At 54.4% G+C, this 20,770-nt stretch overlaps 1 long non-coding RNA gene across 1 annotated transcript in view; it reads right to left on the bottom strand.

Annotated features, from left to right (window-relative positions):
* The window catches only part of LOC143793474 (uncharacterized), a 65,590-nt gene extending 44,841 nt beyond the window's left edge, over positions 1 to 20,749 (bottom strand). The window contains exon 1 of the long non-coding RNA XR_013220132.1: positions 20,701 to 20,749. This is a non-coding gene — a long non-coding RNA (uncharacterized LOC143793474). The remainder of the gene's footprint in view (positions 1 to 20,700) is intronic.
* Positions 20,750 to 20,770: the final 21 nt, after the last annotated feature.

Below are 20,770 nucleotides of genomic sequence, written 5' to 3'. Positions count from 1 at the left end.
TAAACTTATGATATTTCATACCATATCGTGACATAGGGGTGTGTGTACGGGGACGGCTGTGGTATAGAGGGGTGTGTACGGGGACGGCTGTGGTATATAGGGGTGTGTGTATGGGGATGGCTGTTGTATACAGGGCTGTGTGTACGGGGACAGCTGTGGTCTAGAGGGCTGTCTGTACGGGGACGGCTGTGGTATATAGTGGTGTGCGTACGGGGATGGCTGTGGTATAGAGGGGTGTGTACAGGGACAGCTGTGGTACAGTGGGGTGTGTGTACGGGGACGGCTGTTGTACAGGGCTGTGTATACGGGGACGGCTGTTGTACAGGGCTGTGTGTACGGGGACGGCTGTGGTCTAGAGGGCTATGTGTATGGGGACGGCTGTGGTATAGAGGGCTGTGTGTACGGGGATGGCTGTGGTATAATAGGGTGTGTATGGGGATGGCTGTGGTACAGGGCTGTGTATGGGGACGGCTGTGGTATAGAGGGGTGTTGTCATGATAATGTAAAATACCATGGTCTGCGGGATTTTTGTAGGTGACCATGGTCCTAGACACACAGGCTGCAGTTTCGACCCCCCTTTCTCTCCCCCCTCTGCACTCGCACAACAAAGCCCTATGATGATACACCAGGTGACTTGATAGTAAGGTGTGAGCAGGGTGTGGCTTTTAAACTGCAGACGACCAATCCTGTAAAGCCACTCGTTCCCTCCTCCCCTGGGTCTTGGAATTCCTTTGTCTGAAAGCTCAGAGAACATAAATAACTAGAAAAGCAGTGCATATCATTACTAAGCCCACTTAGTGATGTCACGACAGAGGGCATACCTTTTACGCCTACTGAGTAGTGGTTCAGTCTTGGTCCAGGAAGCGGGCTAACATCAGCTCTGCAAATCTCTGCTAATGCACCTGGATGTATCTCCTGGGCACACGACCGCCATGCTGATTTGAAATGAGCTGAATGACCTGTAACTGTGTTTTCTTCCGCTAATCCTATTTTATTTTGTTATCTGTAATGTATGCATGTATTGTCTCCTTTATAATATCTTTTTATACTTTGTAAACACTGCCTAACTTTTTATGGAGTAAAATATTTAATTGCTAGCTTGTCTCTTCTGCTCTATACGAACTGTGCATCATCTGAGGTCAATTACGCTACTGATTTGGGTTGGCTCCGGACCCGTTAACCTTTGGTGCAATCGGAGCAGGTGGCAGCATACTTTGTTCTGGGGGTTTGGGAAACTGAACAGCGGCCGGCATTGTTGATAATTATTGTTCCCACCTGCATGGGAGTAGTTAACTTGCCCTCGCTGCAGCGAGTCCAATAGCTAGTACAAAGTAAGGCAGCCTTTCTGGCGACTAATTACCCTAGGTGCAGTACCTAGTCTGACCTGATGGTAAGGGGGCGCCGGAGAGCTGCAACTTCCAAACCGGAACTGGAAAGTGGGATATAGATAAGTCCCCTTCAGAAGGAACCAGGGGCAACCAAACAACCCCGGTTCGTGACAAATTGGTGTGAGTAGTGGGGACAATAAAGTATCCTCCCCGGGATCCCTGACATACTGCTGGGATCCGTGACATAGTGTTGGCAGCACGGTGTGAATCCCTGACATATTGGTGGCAGCGCAGTGGGATCATACAGTGTCACGATATGGTATGAAATATAAGTTTAGTTTCTCTGCCAGCACACATAGGGTGGGCGCTGACCCCCCCTTCACTGTGTTTTAGCTTGTCTTGTCAATGAGTGTAGAGATTTTATGGCCTTTAGCTCTGAGAGCCGAGGTATTTACGACCGGATTCCTGCAGTGTAAACTCTTCTCCAGCTATAACTGGATTAGAAACTTCCAGAATCCATGAAAGTCCTTTGTTTTGTTTTTGTAAGATATTAGGAAAACCATTTAAGAACACGAAAATATATATTCTTAATTCCCCTCGGTGGAGCTATCCATCACTCTAAACACGGGCTTCTAACTCCATCTGGTAAAGAAGTAGGGATTTCTCTGTAAATATGCATGACAGATAGGACATATTTGATCTCATTAGAATGCCCACGTTAATCCGAGATGAATGCTGGGTGTGTTATGATTCTGACATGGTTTGGAGCAGAGATACAAGCATTAGAAAAACTTGTGGTAAAGCTAGTAAGACTGGAGAGGTAGGACGGACTGGGTAAACCAACCCCGTTCTGTGATGTCACAGGCTGCAGCTATAAGTTTTTGGCCAGACTCCAGCAAGGGTCAGTCTATCTGCTGGAGCCTATGTGAGCCTGACGTGAAGAGCTGTTCCTACCCATGCATTGGGACAGATGGAAACTCCACTAGCCTGGTTGCCTGCAATGCTTTGAACACATGTAAGTGTTATTCTCATGTAATCCTTGTTTTCTTTTATATAATTACCTTGTACATATTTGCAATTGTCTCTTTTGTAACATCCTTGTAAAATAACTTTTTATAAACACTGCCTAAAAATCATTTATGGAGTATAATATTTAATATACTAGATTCGTTCTCCCTGTTCTAAACGTACCCTGTCTCTTGAAGGGAATTACGCTACTGTTTTGGGTTAGCTTCGGACTCGTTTAATCGAAGCTGGTGGCAGCTTACTGTGTGCACTGTGCCTGTTGGAGGCGTTGTAGCGACAGCGACATTGATAATTATTGTTCCTGCCTGAGCGGGAGTAGTTAAATCGCCTCGCTGTAGCGTGCCCAATAGCCAGTACATAGCAGGCAGCCTTTCTGGCGACTAATTACCCTAGGTGCAGTACCTAATCTGACCTGAGAGTAAGGGGGGCACCAGACAGCTGCAAGGTTTAATTGGAACTGTAAGCGGGATATTCATAGATCCCTGCAGTTCCTGGTATATTGAAGAGCAGTGGGATACCTAAAATAAGCCCCTGCTGTAAACTAAGAGGTCAATAGCCTTGTGTGTGTTTTTTCATCACATTGTAGCAGTGGAGGGATAACTAAGATAAGCCCCCCTGCACATGTGATAGCCGTCTGTTGGCCTAAAGTCACCCCGATCCGTGACGTAGGGGTGACGGTCATGGTGTGGATCCCTGACATATTGGTGGAAGCGGTTAGGGGTTCGTGACATACAGCATTTGTAATCTGGTTTGAGCATTCATTGGACTCTGCACAATAAGTTTGGAGAGCAAGCTCAGTGTTTACTAGTCCTGAGACGATACTGTATGTACTTGCGATTACTCCCTCCCTTCTCTTCGTTTTTCTATCCTATCTTTTATTTGGCAATGTTGGCTGCAAAAGGAGAAGCCTGGTACACCCAGCAGAAGAAGGACACTTGTTGGAGTATGCACGTACCATGGCCTGGACCCCCATGGCAAATCCAAGGCTCAAATGGTCACAGAACTGGTGCAATTTGAAGCAGACCAGGCCCGATCTCAGAGCCCAGTGGCCGCAGAAGCCAGCACAAGCGAAAATGGTGCTGCAGCAGAGGTCCAACCACTGAATGCCGGCCCTACTAGCAACCAGGGCAGATTGGACCCCCTCCTGCAGGCGGCCTTGGAACTCCCCGCCGACGACCGTGATGGACGTCAGCAGCTGATCCAGCAATACCATGAGAAAGTGGAAAAGCCGGAGGCAAAGAGAGCCCAGCAGGCTGAGCGGGAGGCTCAAGCCCGGAGTGACCATGAACTTTGGCTGGCCCAACTCAGAGCCGTACCGTCTACCACGCAGAGCAGTGAGTCGAGCAACGCTCAGTTACCCAAACTCCGGCCAGAGCACTTTCCTGTGATGGAAAAGGACGGGGACTTGGACACTTTCTCGTGGGCCTTTGAGAAAGCCTGCAGACAGTACCGGCTGCCTGGGAACCAATGGGCCCGACACCTGACCCCAGGGCTAAGAGGCAAAGCTCTGAAGGTGTTTGCTGCTCTCCCTCAAGAACAAGATTGTGACTATGAGGCCATCAAGCAGGCCCTGATAACCAAGTACCAGCTTACATCTGAAGTTTACCATAGAAAGTTCCAGAACCTCCAACGTGGCCCACATGACAGTTACAGCGATGTGGCGCATGGACTCGGGACCCACTTTGACCAGTGGACCCAAGGACTATCAGTGACCACCTTTGCACAGCTGCGAGACCTGATGATCAAAGACCAGTTCTTATATCTTTGCCCAGCTGAGGTGCGACAGTTCGTAATGGACAGAGAGCCCAAAGATGTGACAAAAGCAGCGCAGATTGCCGAGGCCTATGAGGTCAACCGTAAATCAGAAGTGCGGAAGCCAGTCACCGCCAGCTGGAGAGGGGGTAAGCCTGCAACCAACGCCAGTGCCCCTGCAAGCCAATGTGATGCACCAGGGTCGTGGCCGTCACAGTGGCATTGCTTTCCCCAGGGGGAGAGTGATGTCACGCTTGGAGGCGATGAAGGATAACTTTCACCAGGTAAATTTCACATGCAACACGTTCACACTCCAGGCCAGAAGGGGGAGCTCTGAACCCGGATTAAGGGGAGCTGCCCTGATATATTCTGGCTAGAGGGGAAGTTAGAGAGGAGTTGAACAGTTGGTCGAGAGAGATCAAGGGAGTAGAGAGTGCCTGACAGGAGACTGGAGCAGTCTGGGGTTAGGAACGTGTTTGGAGCCTTGCAGCCGGTGGTGCTGCAGCTCAAGCATTGAAAGGATTAAGAAAGACGAACAGATTGTGGAAGAGATTGCAGGAGGGAGACGCACAGGAGAATAGCGCCAGTGGAACAGAGCTGAGAAGTGGCTACCTCCCTGGCTAGTGCAGATTCCGGTAGTCGGAAGACCGTGGCCGTGTTGAACTATATAGTGGTATAGCAGAAACCGGCAGGACAGCTGGATTGTAGATCACCTGTCCGCATTGATACCCAGGAGACAGAGTGATATCTATAGGGCCCGGGTCATGATAGAGACCCTGTAAAACAGCCCAGTTCACCTGTCATACGGGTTGTGTCCTAACCTTTATGGGGGACAGAGAGGAACTGTGAGGACCTTACAGAAGCCTTAGGCAGCAAGGAACCACATCACCACCGCACTTTTAGGAAGGCTTTGATCTCCACCTGGTGAGAGGACTCAGGAGTAGCCGCCAAGGCGGCCAGACCCTGCCTGTACCTGTTGTCCGGTGCCCTGGATTGCGGTTGCCTGAAGCCTACAGTAAACCAGGTAAAGACATTGCAAACCTGTGTCCTCGTTCTTCATCGCAACATTCACCGTCTTCACCTATACTACTTCACCTGTAGGAAGTTATTCCATCTAGCTGCCATACCATCTCCCCCAGAGAACCCCTTTAAGCAGCGTCGGTCCCTACTGACCGAATACCACATGCGGCATCACAAACTTTATTCATAAAACCCCTAAAAGACTTTTCCTTTAATTGGGCACCCAGGGCCACGGACCAGGTCGCAGCCACCGTGACATCCCCTTTAAGACCGGACCCAGTACCGAGTACCCCACAGCCCAGGCAGGCGACTCACCAACACAACAGAGGCCCTGTCCTCGTTGCCAACAGCATCAGACCTACCACCGACCCACGCCAGTGTTTTTCCAGCAAGCGGATTGGTCACATCATCGCCCTGTGTCCAGAGAAGCAGGGGAACCCCCCCAGCCAAGGCCCCAGGACCTAACGCAGCAGTTCTTTTGGTGGGTGGAGTGGTTGGGTGTGTGACAACGTGCAGCATGTCACCGTGGGGGGCAATGTCGCTACAGGCCTCAAGGACACCGGGGCTGAACGAACCCTCACCTGACCCGAACTGGGGGCCCCTGAAGAAATCATTCCGTGGAGAACCCTGACTGTCACCGGGATTGGGGGCATCCGCTGTCCCTTGCCAATGGACCGGGTTTATATAGATTGGGGTGCCGGGAGCGGGGTGATAACCATTTTTTCCCTAGCAATGATGATGAAAATGATGTAAATGTGCCAATTGAACCTGATAACCATTTTTCTGCAAAGGTTGATTTGTCCACAGGTGAGGGAGTGCTCAGCCACGTCGCTCTGCGGAGTGAGACGGCTGAAAAACCCCTAACAGGAGCAAGCGTCGGTGCTCAAGGAAATGGGGAGATGCATGGGAACCGTGAGGAAGGTGATGCCATGCAACTGACCAGTGCCACCGAGGAAAGTATCTGGCCCCTAAGTAGCACGGCTCCTGAAGTGTTGGGGGTGGATGGGGAGATAGAGCCCATAGCAGCGCCGGCTGATGGGTCTGTAGAAATCCCCAGGGGGGCAGCATACGTAGCCGCTGTCACCCGTAGTCAAAGTGCCCAGATTGCAGGTAGCGCCCTGCCTTCTGGACCCTCCTCCACTACAGGAGACACTGAACCAGAGGTGAACCCAGAGCAGGTTCCAGGGGGTACTAGTGAGGAGGGGACCCTGATGTTACTTCTGGTTGCCCCTAGCCAGGAGTTCCAGGCTGCTCTGCACTCAGATGCGATCCTGGAGAATTTGAGACGCCCACCTCCGTGACTGATAAGGAGAGTGTGTTCTGGGAACGAGGGAAGTTGTACAGGGAGACAGTACCTGGAAAATCCCAAAAGGAGTGGTTGAGGGAACAACAGCTGGTCGTCCCGCATCAATTCCGGAGTGAGTTGTTACGGATTGCCCATGAGATCCCACTCGCTGGACACTTAGGTATTATGAAAACTGAGGCCCGGCTGTCTCAACACTTCTATTGGCCCAAGATGGGGACAGATGTGACAAACTATTTCCGCTCCTGTGTCACCTGCCAATGAGTGGGGAAGGCGGGGCCTGCTCTTAAGGCTCCCCTGATCCCTTTGCCAGTGATAGAGGAGCCTTTCCAGAGGATCGCGGTGGACATTGTGGGTCCGCTGGCCGTCCCCAGCAGCTCTGGAAAGCGATACATCCTCACTGTGGTAGACTTCGCTACCTGGTACCCAGAGGCAGTAGCTCTTGGGTTGGTAAGGGAATCCTGGGAAGAGGAGCCAAACCCTTCAGAAGTGTCCATAGTGGAGTATTTCATGCGCTTCTGTGACAAGATGCAGACCTTGACGCAGTTGGTGCATGACAACATGATGCAGGCTCAGGCTGATCAGTGTCAGGACTCTGAACATTTTTTAACTTTTGTGCATTACTGCCCTTTTCCAAGATGGCGTCTTTGGTCTCATGTGCACTGTGTCTACTGCTATAAAACTCCACCCCAGCCTTCAGTCTGTGCTAGACTATTTTGCCTTGCATCCAGCTCCTGACCTCTGATTACTCCCTGGCTATATCCCTGCTCCTGTGAAGTGATCCTGCTACTCTGCTCTGAGTTCCTGCTGCATACACAAGTTTCCAGTAATCCTCCTTCATCTGCTGCTCGTGTTTACTTCATCTGCATTTGCTGGTCATGTAAGCTGTTGCTGCTTTGCAATAACCTGAGACTATTAACCAGGCCTCCCTGGTTGAGCTAAGATATGATTTGAACTGCCTTATAAGCATATCTATCTGTGCCTGGACTAAGACAAGGATTTATTTGTGTCAAGTATCCTCAAGAATAACTGTGCTTCATAGACTTTCTGCTTGATTGCATTTTCCTCTGAAGTTTCCTATAGACTGTTAAGCTGCGTTTATTATTTGCACCAAGTGTTGTGGACTTGAGTTTCTCTCTGCACCTGTTTGAATCACCTTGTGATAATATAGACTTTACCACTTATAAAACTGTGTCCTGTAGTTGTCTTGTTCCACGCAAAGAGTCTCCTGAGTTATTCCCTATAATTATTACAATCAGAAGCACTGGTATGACCAGAACACCTGGGAGTGGACATACCTCATAGGTCAAAAGGTGTGGGTGCTGGTCCCTGTACCAAAGGATAAGCTTCAGGCAGCCTGGGAAGGCCTGTACGTCGTCCATCAACAGCTCGCTTGACCACGCTCGGGGTAGGCGAAAGGCCTTTCACATCAACATGATGAAGGCTCATCACAAACATGAACCTAACATCCTACTGGTCTGTAGCCTGCCAGAAGATGGGAGGAAGACCCCCTCCTGGACATGCTGGCCCTAGCCAAGGCCAGTGGGTCCATTGAGGACATGCAGGTAAGCTCCTCACTAACCAAACCCCAGCGGTTGCAGTTGTGGACCAAGCTGGAACCCTTCCAGGCCGTGTTCTCCAACCGACCGGGAAGGACGAAGTGGACACCGGGAATCATGCCCCACTACGGTGAACACCCTATCGGATCTCCTACAAGGTGCAGCAGGTTATGTGGCAGGAGATCGATGAGATGTTACAGTTGGAGGTGATTCAACGGTCAAGGAGCGAGTGGGCCTCACCTGTAGTTACGCCTGCTGGGTAGTGGTTCAGTCTTGGTCCAGGAAGCGGGCTAACATCAGCTCGGCAAAGCTCTGCTAATGTAGCTGGATGTATCTCCTGAACAAACGGCCACCATGCTGATTTGAAATGAGCTGAACGACCTGTAATTGTGTTTTCTTCCGTTAATCCTATTTTATTTTGTAATCTGTAATGTATGCATGTATTGTCTCCTTTATAATATCTTTTTATACTTTGTAAACACTGCCTAACTTTTTATGGAGTAAAATATTTAATTGCTAGTTTGTCTCTTCTGCTCTATACGAACTGTGCGTCCTCTGAGGTGAATTACGCTACAGATTTGGGTTGGCTCCGGACCCGATAACCTTTGGTGCAATCGCAGCTGGTGGCAGCATACTTTGTTCTGAGCGTTTGGGAAACTGTACAGCGACCAGCAGCGTTGATAATTATTGTTCCCGCCTGAGTGGCAGTAGTTAAATCACCCTCGCTGCAGTGAGCCCAATAGCCAGTACATAGCAGGCAGCCTTTCTGGCGACTAATTACTCTAGGTGCAGTACCTAGTCTGACCTGATGGTAAGGGGGCGCCGGAGAGCTGCAAGTTCCAACCCGGAACTGGAAAGTGGGATATAGATAAATTCCCTTCAGAAGGAACCAGGGGCAACCAAACAACCTCGCTTCATGACAAATTGGTGTGAGTAGTGGGGACGATAAAGATATCCTTCCCGGGATCCCTGACATACTGCTGGTATCCGTGACATAGTGTTGGCAGCACGGTGTTAACCGTGACAGGTGTGTATGGGGACGGCTGTGGTACAGAGGGCTGTGTGTACGGAGACGGCTGTGGTACAGGGGGCTGTGCACGGGGACGGCTGTGGTACAGAGGGGTGTGTACGGGGACGGCTGTGGTACAGAGGGGTGTGTACGGGGACGGCTGTGGTACAGAGGGTGTCACGATATTGTATGAAATATCATATAAGTTTAGTTTCTCTTGTTAGCCCAGGCTGTGGGCTAAAAACCCCCTTCCCTTTCACTCAGACAAGAGCTTGCCTTGTCAATGTATGTGGGGGAGTTTTATTGAAGAAAGGTATTTAAGACTGGCATAGCTGCAGTGGAAAGTTGTGCTAGCCAAAACCGGTCTGATTCCCTTCTCTAAATGCAAGAAGTCCTTTGTTCCATTATTGTAAGATATTGGGCCAACGATGTAGGCTAGAAAAAGGAAAAGTACATATTGTTAACGTTCATCGGCGGTTCTGTCAGCCACTCTAAACATGTGCTTCTAACTCCATCAGGTAAAAAGTAGGGATTTCTCTGTAATTATGCATCACAAATAGGACATATTTGATCTCATTAGAATGCCAATGTTAATAAGAGATGAATGCTGGGTTTGTTATGACTATGACATGTTTTGTAGCGGAGTTATAGGCATTAGACAAATTTAGGTTGAATTTAGTTAAACTGAAGAGATAGGAGGGTCTGGGAAAACCAACCCTTTTTGTGATGTCATCGGGCTGAGCTATAAGTCTGCCAGGCACCCCAGCCTGCTGTCTGTCTGCTGGAGCCTATGAGTCTGACTTGAAGAGCTGTTCCTAACCAGAGTCCTGATGCATTGGGACATATGGGAACTCCATTAGCCAGGTTGCCTCAAATGATCTGAACACATGTAAGTGTTATTTCTCATTTAACCCCTGTTATTTTTATAATTACCTATTTTCAATTGTCTCATTTTGTAACATCCTTGTAATATTTTTATATAAACACTGCCTTAAACTTTCGGAGTAAAATATATAAATTACTAGTTCGTTCTTCCTGTTCTAAAACGTACCTTAAGCCTTCTGAAGGGAAATGCGCTACTGTTTTGGGTTAGCTTCGGACCCGTTTAATCGCAGCTGGTGGCAGCATCCCGTGTGCAGGCCTTTGGGTGTCGTTGTAGTGACTGCGGCGTTGATAATTATTGTTCCTGCCTGAGTGGGAGTATTTATATCGCCTCGCTGCAGCGTGCCCAATAGCCAGTACATAGCAGGCAGCCTTTCTGGCGACTAATTATCCTAGGTGCAGTACCGAATTTGACCTGAGGGTAAGGGGGGCGCCAGAGAGCTGCAGGTTTCAAGTGGAACTGTAAGGGGGATATACATAAATCCCTGCAGTTCGTGGTATATTGAAGAGCAGTGGGATACCTAAGGTCAATAGCATTGTGTGTGTGTTTTTCATCACATTGTAGCAGTGGAGGGATAACTAAGATAAGCCCCCTGCACATGTGATAGCCGTCTGTTGGCCTAAAGTCACCCCGATCCGTGACGTAGGGGTGACGGTCACGGTGTGAATCCGTGACATATTGGTGGCAGAGGTGCTGTGGTACAGGGGGTGAATGTCCAGGGGAAGCTGTGGTACAGAGGGCTGTGTACGGGGATGGCTGTGGTACAGAGGGGTGTACGGGGACGGCTGTGGTACAGAGGGGTGTACGGGGACGGCTGTGGTACAGAGGGGTGTGTACGTGGACGGCTGTGGTATAGAGGGGTGTACAGGGACGGCTGTGGTACAGAGGTGTGTATGGGCAAGGCTGTGGTACAGAGGGCTGTGTGTACGGGGACGGCTGTGGTACAGAGGGGTGTATGGGGACGACTGTGGTATAGAGGGGTGTACGGGGACGGCTGTGGTACAGAGGGGTGTACGGGGACGGCTGTGGTATAGAGGGGTGTGTACGGGGATGGCTGTGGTATAGAGGGCTGTATGGGGACGACTGTGGTACAGAGGGGTGTATGGGGATGACTGTGGTATAGAGGGGTGTACGGGGACGGCTGTGGTACAGAGGGGTGCACGGGGACGGTTGTGGTACAGAGGGGTGTATGGGGACGACTGTGGTATAGAGGGGTGTACGGGGACGGCTGTGGTATAGAGGGGTGTACGGGGACGGCTGTGGTATAGAGGGGTGTACGGGGACGGCTGTGGTACAGAGGGGTGTATGGGGACGACTGTGGTATAGAGGGGTGTACGGGGACAGCGGTGGTATAGAGGGGTGTACGGGGACGGCTGTGGTATAGAGGGGTGTATGGTGACGGCTGTGGTACAGAGGGGTGTATGGGGACGGCTGTGGTATAGAGGGGTGTATGGGGACGGCTGTGGTATACAGGGGTGTATGGGGACGACTGTGGTATAGAGGGGTGTACGGGGACGGCTGTGGTACAGAGGGGTGCACGGGGACGGCTGTGGTACAGAGGGGTGTATGGGGACGACTGTGGTATAGAGGGGTGTACGGGGACGGCTGTGGTATAGAGGGGTGTACGGGGACGGCTGTGGTACAGAGGGGTGTATGGGGACGACTGTGGTATAGAGGGGTGTACGGGGACAGCGGTGGTATAGAGGGGTGTACGGGGACGGCTGTGGTATAGAGGGGTGTATGGGGACGGCTGTGGTATAGAGGGGTGTATGGGGACGGCTGTGGTATAGAGGGGTGTATGGGGACGGCTGTGGTATAGAGGGGTGTACGGGGAAGGTTGTGGTATAGAGGGGTGTATGGGGACGGCTGTGGTACAGAGGGGTGTACGGGGACGGCTGTGGTATAGAGGGGTGTACGGGGACGGCTGTGGTATAGAGGGGTGTGTACGGGGACGGCTGTGGTATAGAGGGGTGTACGGGGACGGCTGTGGTACAGAGGGGTGTACGGGGACGGCTGTGGTATAGAGGGGTGTATGGGGACGACTGTGGTATAGAGGGGTGTACGGGGACGGCTGTGGTATAGAGGGGTGTACGGGGACGGCTGTGGTATAGAGGGGTGTATGGGGACGGCTGTGGTACAGAAGGGTGTATGGGGATGGCTGTGGTATAGAGGGGTGTACGGGGACGGCTGTGGTATAGAGGGGTGTACGGGGACGGCTGTGGTATAGAGGGGTGTGTACGGGGACGGCTGTGGTATAGAGGGGTGTACGGGGACGCTGTGGTACAGAGGGGTGTATGGGGACGGCTGTGGTACAGAGGGGTGTACGGGGACGGCTGTGGTATAGAGGGGTGTACGGGGACGGCTGTAGTATAGAGGGGTGTATGGGGACGACTGTAGTATAGAGGGGTGTATGGGGACGGCTGTGGTATAGAGGGATGTACGGGGACGGCTGTGGTATAGAGGGGTGTATGGGGACGACTGTGGTATGGAGGGGTGTATGGGGACGACTGTGGTATGGAGGGGTGTATGGGGACGACTGTGGTATAGAGGGGTGTATGGGGACGGCTGTGGTATAGAGGGGTGTACGGGGACGACTGTGGTATAGAGGGGTGTACGGGGACGGCTGTGGTATAGAGGGGTGTATGGGGACGACTCTGGTATAGAGGGGTGTATGGGGACGGCTGTGGTATAGAGGGGTGTACGGGGACGGCTGTGGTATAGAAGGGTGTACGGGGACGGCTGTGGTATAGAGGGGTGTATGGGGACGACTGTGGTATAGAGGGGTGTATGGGGACGACTGTGGTATAGAGGGGTGTATGGGGACGACAGTGGTATAGAGGGGTGTACGGGGACGGCTGTGGTATAGAGGGGTGTACGGGGACGGCTGTGGTATAGAGGGGTGTACGGGGACGGCTGTGGTATAGAGGGGTGTACGGGGACGGCTGTGGTATAGAGGGGTGTACGGGGACGGCTGTGGTATAGAGGGGTGTACGGGGACGGCTGTGGTATAGAGGGGTGTACGGGGACGGCTGTGGTATAGAGGGGTGTACGGGGACGGCTGTGGTATAGAGGGGTGTACGGGGACGACTGTGGTATAGAGGGGTGTACGGGGACGGCTGTGGTACAGAGGGGTGTACGGGGACGGCTGTGGTATAGAGGGGTGTACGGGGACGACTGTGGTATAGAGGGGTGTACGGGGACGACTGTGGTATAGAGGGGTGTACGGGGACGGCTGTGGTATAGAGGGGTGTACGGGGACGGCTGTGGTACAGAGGGGTGTACGGGGACGGCTGTGGTATAGAGGGGTGTACGGGGACGACTGTGGTATAGAGGGGTGTGTACGGGGACGGCTGTGGTACAGAGGGGTGTACGGGGACGGCTGTGGTATAGAGGGGGTGTACGGGGACGGCTGTGGTATAGAGGGGTGTATGGGGACGACTGTGGTATAGAGGGGTGTATGGGGACGGCTGTGGTACAGAGGGGTGTATGGGGACGGCTGTGGTATAGAGGGGTGTACGGGGACGGCTGTGGTATAGAGGGGTGTACGGGGACGGCTGTGGTATAGAGGGGTGAGTGTACGGGGACGGCTGTGGTATAGAGGGGTGTACGGGGACGACTGTGGTATAGAGAGGTGTACGGAGACGGCTGTGGTACAGAGAGGTGTACGGGGACGACTGTGGTATAGAGGGGTGTATGGGGACGGCTGTGGTACGGAGGGGTGTACGGGGACGACTGTGGTATAGAGGGGTGTATGGGGACGGCTGTGGTATAGAGGGGTGTATGGGGACGGCTGTGGTATAGAGGGGTGTATGGGGACGGCTGTGGTACAGAGGGGTGTACGGGGACGGCTGTGGTATAGAGGGGTGTATGGGGACGGCTGTGGTATAGAGGGGTGTTTGTACGGGGACGGCTGTGGTACAGAGGGGTGTATGGGGACGGCTGTGGTATAGAGGGGTGTATGGGGACGGCTGTGGTATAGAGGGGTGTATGGGGACGGCTGTGGTACAGAGGGGTGTACGGGGACGGCTGTGGTATAGAGGGGTGTATGGTGACGGCTGTGGTATAGAGGGGTGTGTGTACGGGGACGGCTGTGGTACAGAGGGGTGTATGGGGACGGCTGTGGTATAGAGGGGTGTATGGGGACGGCTGTGGTACAGAGGGGTGTACGGGGACGGCTGTGGTATAGAGGGGTGTACGGGGACGGCTGTGGTATAGAGGGGTGTATGGGGACGGCTGTGGTACAGAGGGGTGTATGGGGACGGCTGTGGTATAGAGGGGTGTGTGTACGGGGACGGCTGTAGTATAGAGGGGTGTACGGGGACGGCTGTGGTATAGAGGGGTGTACAGGGACGGCTGTGGTATAGAGGGGTGTATGGGGACGGCTGTGGTACAGAGGGGTGTATGGGGACGGCTGTGGTACAGAGGGGTGTACGGGGACGGCTGTAGTATAGAGGGGTGTACGGGGACGGCTGTGGTATAGAGGGGTGTACGGGGACGGCTGTGGTACAGAGGGGTGTATGGGGACGGCTGTGGTACAGAGGGGTGTACGGGGACGGCTGTGGTATAGAGGGGTGTATGGGGACGGCTGTGGTACAGAGGGGTGTACGGGGACGGCTGTGGTATAGAGGGGTGTATGGGGACGGCTGTGGTATAGAGGGGTGTACGGGGACGGCTGTGGTATAGAAAGGTGTACGGGGATGGCTGTGGTATAGAGGGGTGTATGGGGACGGCTGTGGTATAGAGGGGTGTACGGGGACGGCTGTGGTACAGAGGGGTGTATGGGGACGGCTGTGGTATAGAGGGGTGTACGGGGACGGCTGTGGTACAGAGGGGTGTACGGGGACAGCGGTGGTATAGAGGGGTGTACGGGGACGGCTGTGGTATAGAGGGATGTATGGGGACGGCTGTGGTACAGAGGGGTGTACGGGGACGGCTGTGGTACAGAGGGGTGTACGGGGACGGCTGTGGTATAGAGGGGTGTACGGGGACGGCTGTGGTATAGAGGGGTGTACGGGGACGGCTGTGGTATAGAGGGGTGTGTGTACGGGGACGGCTGTGGTATAGAGGGGTGTATGGGGACGACTGTGGTATAGAGGGGTGTATGGGGACGGCTGTGGTATAGAGGGGTGTACGGGGATGGCTGTGGTATAGAGGGGTGTATGGGGACGACTGTGGTATAGAGGGGTGTATGGGGACGGCTGTGGTATAGAGGGGTGTACGGGGATGGCTGTGGTATAGAGGGGTGTACGGGGACGGCTGTGGTATAGAGGGGTGAGTGTACGGGGACGGCTGTGGTATAGAGGGGTGTATGGGGACGACTGTGGTATAGAGGGGTGTATGGGGACGACTGTGGTATAGAGGGGTGTATGGGGACGGCTGTGGTATAGAGGGGTGTATGGGGACGACTGTGGTATAGAGGGGTGTACGGGGACGACTGTGGTATAGAGGGGTGTATGGGGATGACTGTGGTATAGAGGGGTGTACGGGGACGGCTGTGGTACAGAGGGGTGTATTGGGACGACTGTGGTATAGAGGGGTGTATGGGGACAGCTGTGGTATAGAGGGGTGTATGGGGACGACTGTGGTATAGAGGGGTGTACGGGGACGACTGTGGTATAGAGGGGTGTATGGGGACGACTGTGGTATAGAGGGGTGTATGGGGACGGCTGTGGTACAGAGGGGTGTACGGGGACGACTGTGGTATAGAGGGGTGTATGGGGACGGCTGTGGTATAGAGGGGTGTATGGGGACGACTGTGGTATAGAGGGGTGTATGGGGACGGCTGTGGTATAGAGGGGTGTACGGGGACGGCTGTGGTATAGAGGGGTGTACGGGGACGGCTGTGGTATAGAGGGGTGTATGTACGGGGACGGCTGTGGTATAGAGGGGTGTATGGGGACGACTGTGGTATAGAGGGGTGTATGGGGACGGCTGTGGTATAGAGGGGTGTACGGGGATGGCTGTGGTATAGAGGGGTGTATGGGGACGACTGTGGTATAGAGGGGTGTATGGGGACGGCTGTGGTATAGAGGGGTGTACGGGGATGGCTGTGGTATAGAGGGGTGTACGGGGACGGCTGTGGTATAGAGGGGTGAGTGTACGGGGACGGCTGTGGTATAGAGGGGTGTATGGGGACGACTGTGGTATAGAGGGGTGTATGGGGACGACTGTGGTATAGAGGGGTGTATGGGGACGGCTGTGGTATAGAGGGGTGTATGGGGACGACTGTGGTATAGAGGGGTGTACGGGGACGACTGTGGTATAGAGGGGTGTATGGGGATGACTGTGGTATAGAGGGGTGTACGGGGACGGCTGTGGTACAGAGGGGTGTATTGGGACGACTGTGGTATAGAGGGGTGTATGGGGACAGCTGTGGTATAGAGGGGTGTATGGGGACGACTGTGGTATAGAGGGGTGTACGGGGACGACTGTGGTATAGAGGGGTGTATGGGGACGACTGTGGTATAGAGGGGTGTATGGGGACGGCTGTGGTACAGAGGGGTGTACGGGGACGACTGTGGTATAGAGGGGTGTACGGGGACGGCTGTGGTATAGAGGGGTGTATGGGGACAGCTGTGGTATGGAGGGGTGTATGGGGACGACTGTGGTATAGAGGGGTGTATGGGGACGACTGTGGTATAGAGGGGTGTATGGGGACGGCTGTGGTACAGAGGGGTGTACGGGGACGACTGTGGTATAGAGGGGTGTATGGGGACGGCTGTGGTATAGAGGGGTGTATGGGGACGACTGTGGTATAGAGGGGTGTATGGGGACGGCTGTGGTATAGAGGGGTGTATGGGGACGACTGTGGTATAGAGGGGTGTATGGGGACGGCTGTGGTATAGAGCGGTGTATGGGGACGACTGTGGTATAGAGGGGTGTACGGGGACGACTGTGGTATAGAGGGGTGTATGGGGACGGCTGTGGTATAGAGGGATGTACGGGGACGGCTGTGGTACAGAGGGGTGTATGGGGACGACTGTGGTATAGAGGGGTGTATGGGGACGGCTGTGGTATAGAGGGGTGTACGGGGACGGCTGTGGTACAGAGGGGTGTACGGGGACGGCTGTGGTATAGAGGGGTGTATGGGGACGGCTGTGGTATAGAGGGGTGTATGGGGACGGCTGTGGTACAGAGGGGTGTACGGGGACGACTGTGGTATAGAGGGGTGTACGGGGACGGCTGTGGTATAGAGGGGTGTATGGGGACGGCTGTGGTATAGAGGGGTGTATGGGGACGGCTGTGGTACAGAGGGGTGTACGGGGACGACTGTGGTATAGAGGGGTGTGTACGGGGACGGCTGTGGTATAGAGGGGTGTATGGGGACGGCTGTGGTATAGAGGGGTGTATGGGGACGGCTGTGGTACAGAGGGGTGTACGGGGACGGCTGTGGTATAGAGGGGTGTACGGGGACGGCTGTGGTATAGAGGGGTGTACGGGGACGGCTGTGGTACAGAGGGGTGTATGGGGACAACTGTGGTATAGAGGGGTGTGTACGGGGACGGCTGTGGTACAGAGGGGTGTACGGGGACGGCTGTGGTATAGAGGGGTGTACGGGGACGGCTGTGGTATAGAGGGGTGTACGGGGACGGCTGTGGTATAGAGGGGTGTGTGTACGGGGACGGCTGTGGTATAGAGGGGTGTATGCGGACGACTGTGGTATAGAGGGGTGTATGGGGACGGCTGTGGTATAGAGGGGTGTACGGGGATGGCTGTGGTATAGAGGGGTGTACGGGGACGGCTGTGGTATAGAGGGGTGAGTGTACGGGGACGGCTGTGGTATAGAGGGGTGTATGGGGACGACTGTGGTATAGAGGGGTGTATGGGGACGACTGTGGTATAGAGGGGTGTACGGGGACGGCTGTGGTATAGAGGGGTGTACGGGGACGGCTGTGGTATAGAGGGGTGTATGGGGACGACTGTGGTATAGAGGGGTGTACGGGGATGACTGTGGTATAGAGGGGTGTATGGGGACGGCTGTGGTATAGAGGGGTGTATGGGGACGGCTGTGGTATAGAGGGGTGTATGGGGACGACTGTGGTATAGAGGGGTGTACGGGGACGACTGTGGTATAGAGGGGTGTATGGGGATGACTGTGGTATAGAGGGGTGTACGGGGACGGCTGTGGTACAGAGGGGTGTATGGGGACGACTGTGGTATAGAGGGGTGTATGGGGACAGCTGTGGTATAGAGGGGTGTATGGGGACGACTGTGGTATAGAGGGGTGTACGGGGACGACTGTGGTATAGAGGGGTGTATGGGGACGGCTGTGGTATAGAGGGGTGTACGGGGACGGCTGTGGTACAGAGGGGTGTATGGGGACGGCTGTGGTATAGAGGGGTGTATGGGGACGACTGTGGTATAGAGGGGTGTATGGGGACGGCTGTGGTACAGAGGGGTGTACGGGGACGACTGTGGTATAGAGGGGTGTATGGGGACGGCTGTGGTATAGAGGGGTGTATGGGGACGACTGTGGTATAGAGGGGTGTATGGGGACGACTGTGGTATAGAGGGGTGTATGGGGACGGCTGTGGTACAGAGGGGTGTACGGGGACGACTGTGGTATAGAGGGGTGTATGGGGACGGCTGTGGTATAGAGGGGTGTATGGGGACGGCTGTGGTATAGAGGGGTGTATGGGGACGGCTGTGGTATAGAGGGGTGTATGGGGACGACTGTGGTATAGAGGGGTGTATGGGGACGGCTGTGGTATAGAGGGGTGTATGGGGACGACTGTGGTATAGAGGGGTGTATGGGGACGGCTGTGGTATAGAGCGGTGTATGGGGACGACTGTGGTATAGAGGGGTGTACGGGGACGACTGTGGTATAGAGGGGTGTATGGGGACGGCTGTGGTATAGAGGGGTGTACGGGGACGGCTGTGGTACAGAGGGGTGTACGGGGACGGCTGTGGTACAGAGGGGTGTACGGGGACGGCTGTGGTATAGAGGGGTGTATGGGGACGGCTGTGGTATAATGGGGACGGCTGTGGTACAGAGGGGTGTACGGGGACGACTGTGGTATAGAGGGGTGTATGGGGACGACTGTGGTACAGAGGGGTGTACGGGGACGGCTGTGGTACAGAGGGGTGTATGGGGACGACTGTGGTATAGAGGGGTGTATGGGGACGACTGTGGTATAGAGGGGTGTATGGGGACGGCTGTGGTATAGAGGGGTGTACGGGGACGGCTGTGGTACAGAGGGGTGTACGGGGACGGCTGTGGTACAGAGGGGTGTACGGGGACGGCTGTGGTATAGAGGGGTGTATGGGGACGGCTGTGGTATAATGGGGACGGCTGTGGTACAGAGGGGTGTACGGGGACGGCTGTGGTACAGAGGGGTGTACGGGGACGGCTGTGGTACAGAGGGGTGTATGGGGACGACTGTGGTATAGAGGGGTGTATGGGGACGACTGTGGTACAGAGGGGTGTACGGGGACGACTGTGGTATAGAGGGGTGTATGGGGACGACTGTGGTATAGAGGGGTGTATGGGGACGGCTGTGGTATAGAGGGGTGTACGGGGACGGCTGTGGTATAGAGGGGTGTATGGGGACGACTGTGGTATAGAGGGGTGTATGGGGACGGCTGTGGTACAGAGGGGTGTACGGGGACGACTGTGGTATAGAGGGGTGTATGGGGACGGCTGTGGTATAGAGGGGTGTATGGGGACGACTGTGGTATAGAGGGGTGTATGGGGACGACTGTGGTATAGAGGGGTGTATGGGGACGGCTGTGGTACAGAGGGGTGTACGGGGACGACTGTGGTATAGAGGGGTGTATGGGGACGGCTGTGGTATAGAGGGGTGTATGGGGACGGCTGTGGTATAGAGGGGTGTATGGGGACGGCTGTGGTATAGAGGGGTGTATGGGGACGACTGTGGTATAGAGGGGTGTATGGGGACGGCTGTGGTATAGAGCGGTGTATGGGGACGACTGTGGTATAGAGGGGTGTACGGGGACGACTGTGGTATAGAGGGGTGTATGGGGACGGCTGTGGTATAGAGGGGTGTACGGGGACGGCTGTGGTACAGAGGGGTGTACGGGGACGGCTGTGGTACAGAGGGGTGTACGGGGACGGCTGTGGTATAGAGGGGTGTATGGGGACGGCTGTGGTATAATGGGGACGGCTGTGGTACAGAGGGGTGTACGGGGACGACTGTGGTATAGAGGGGTGTATGGGGACGACTGTGGTACAGAGGGGTGTACGGGGACGGCTGTGGTACAGAGGGGTGTATGGGGACGACTGTGGTATAGAGGGGTGTATGGGGACGACTGTGGTATAGAGGGGTGTATGGGGACGGCTGTGGTATAGAGGGGTGTACGGGGACGGCTGTGGTACAGAGGGGTGTACGGGGACGGCTGTGGTACAGAGGGGTGTACGGGGACGGCTGTGGTATAGAGGGGTGTATGGGGACGGCTGTGGTATAATGGGGACGGCTGTGGTACAGAGGGGTGTACGGGGACGGCTGTGGTACAGAGGGGTGTACGGGGACGGCTGTGGTACAGAGGGGTGTATGGGGACGACTGTGGTATAGAGGGGTGTATGGGGACGACTGTGGTACAGAGGGGTGTACGGGGACGACTGTGGTATAGAGGGGTGTACGGGGACGGCTGTGGTATAGATGACTTGTGGGGGGCGGAGCTCTGTAAGACACACACACACACACACACACACACACACACACACACACACACACACACACACACACACACACACACACACACACACACACACACACACACACACACACACACACACACACACACGTAACCCCGCCTCCAGTGCTTTAGGCACGCCCCTGTAGCTATCTGAGCTACTAACCGTATTTACATAACCCCGCCTTCCACCCAGGTATCTCCGGGAGGGCCGCATGGTAACAAGAAGGAAACAG

This window comes from Ranitomeya variabilis, chromosome 1 (assembly GCF_051348905.1).
Source record: "Ranitomeya variabilis isolate aRanVar5 chromosome 1, aRanVar5.hap1, whole genome shotgun sequence".
Lineage (NCBI taxonomy): Eukaryota > Metazoa > Chordata > Amphibia > Anura > Dendrobatidae > Ranitomeya > Ranitomeya variabilis.
The sequence above is the reverse complement of the archived record's forward strand: the minus strand, read 5'-3'. Positions and strand labels throughout refer to the sequence as shown.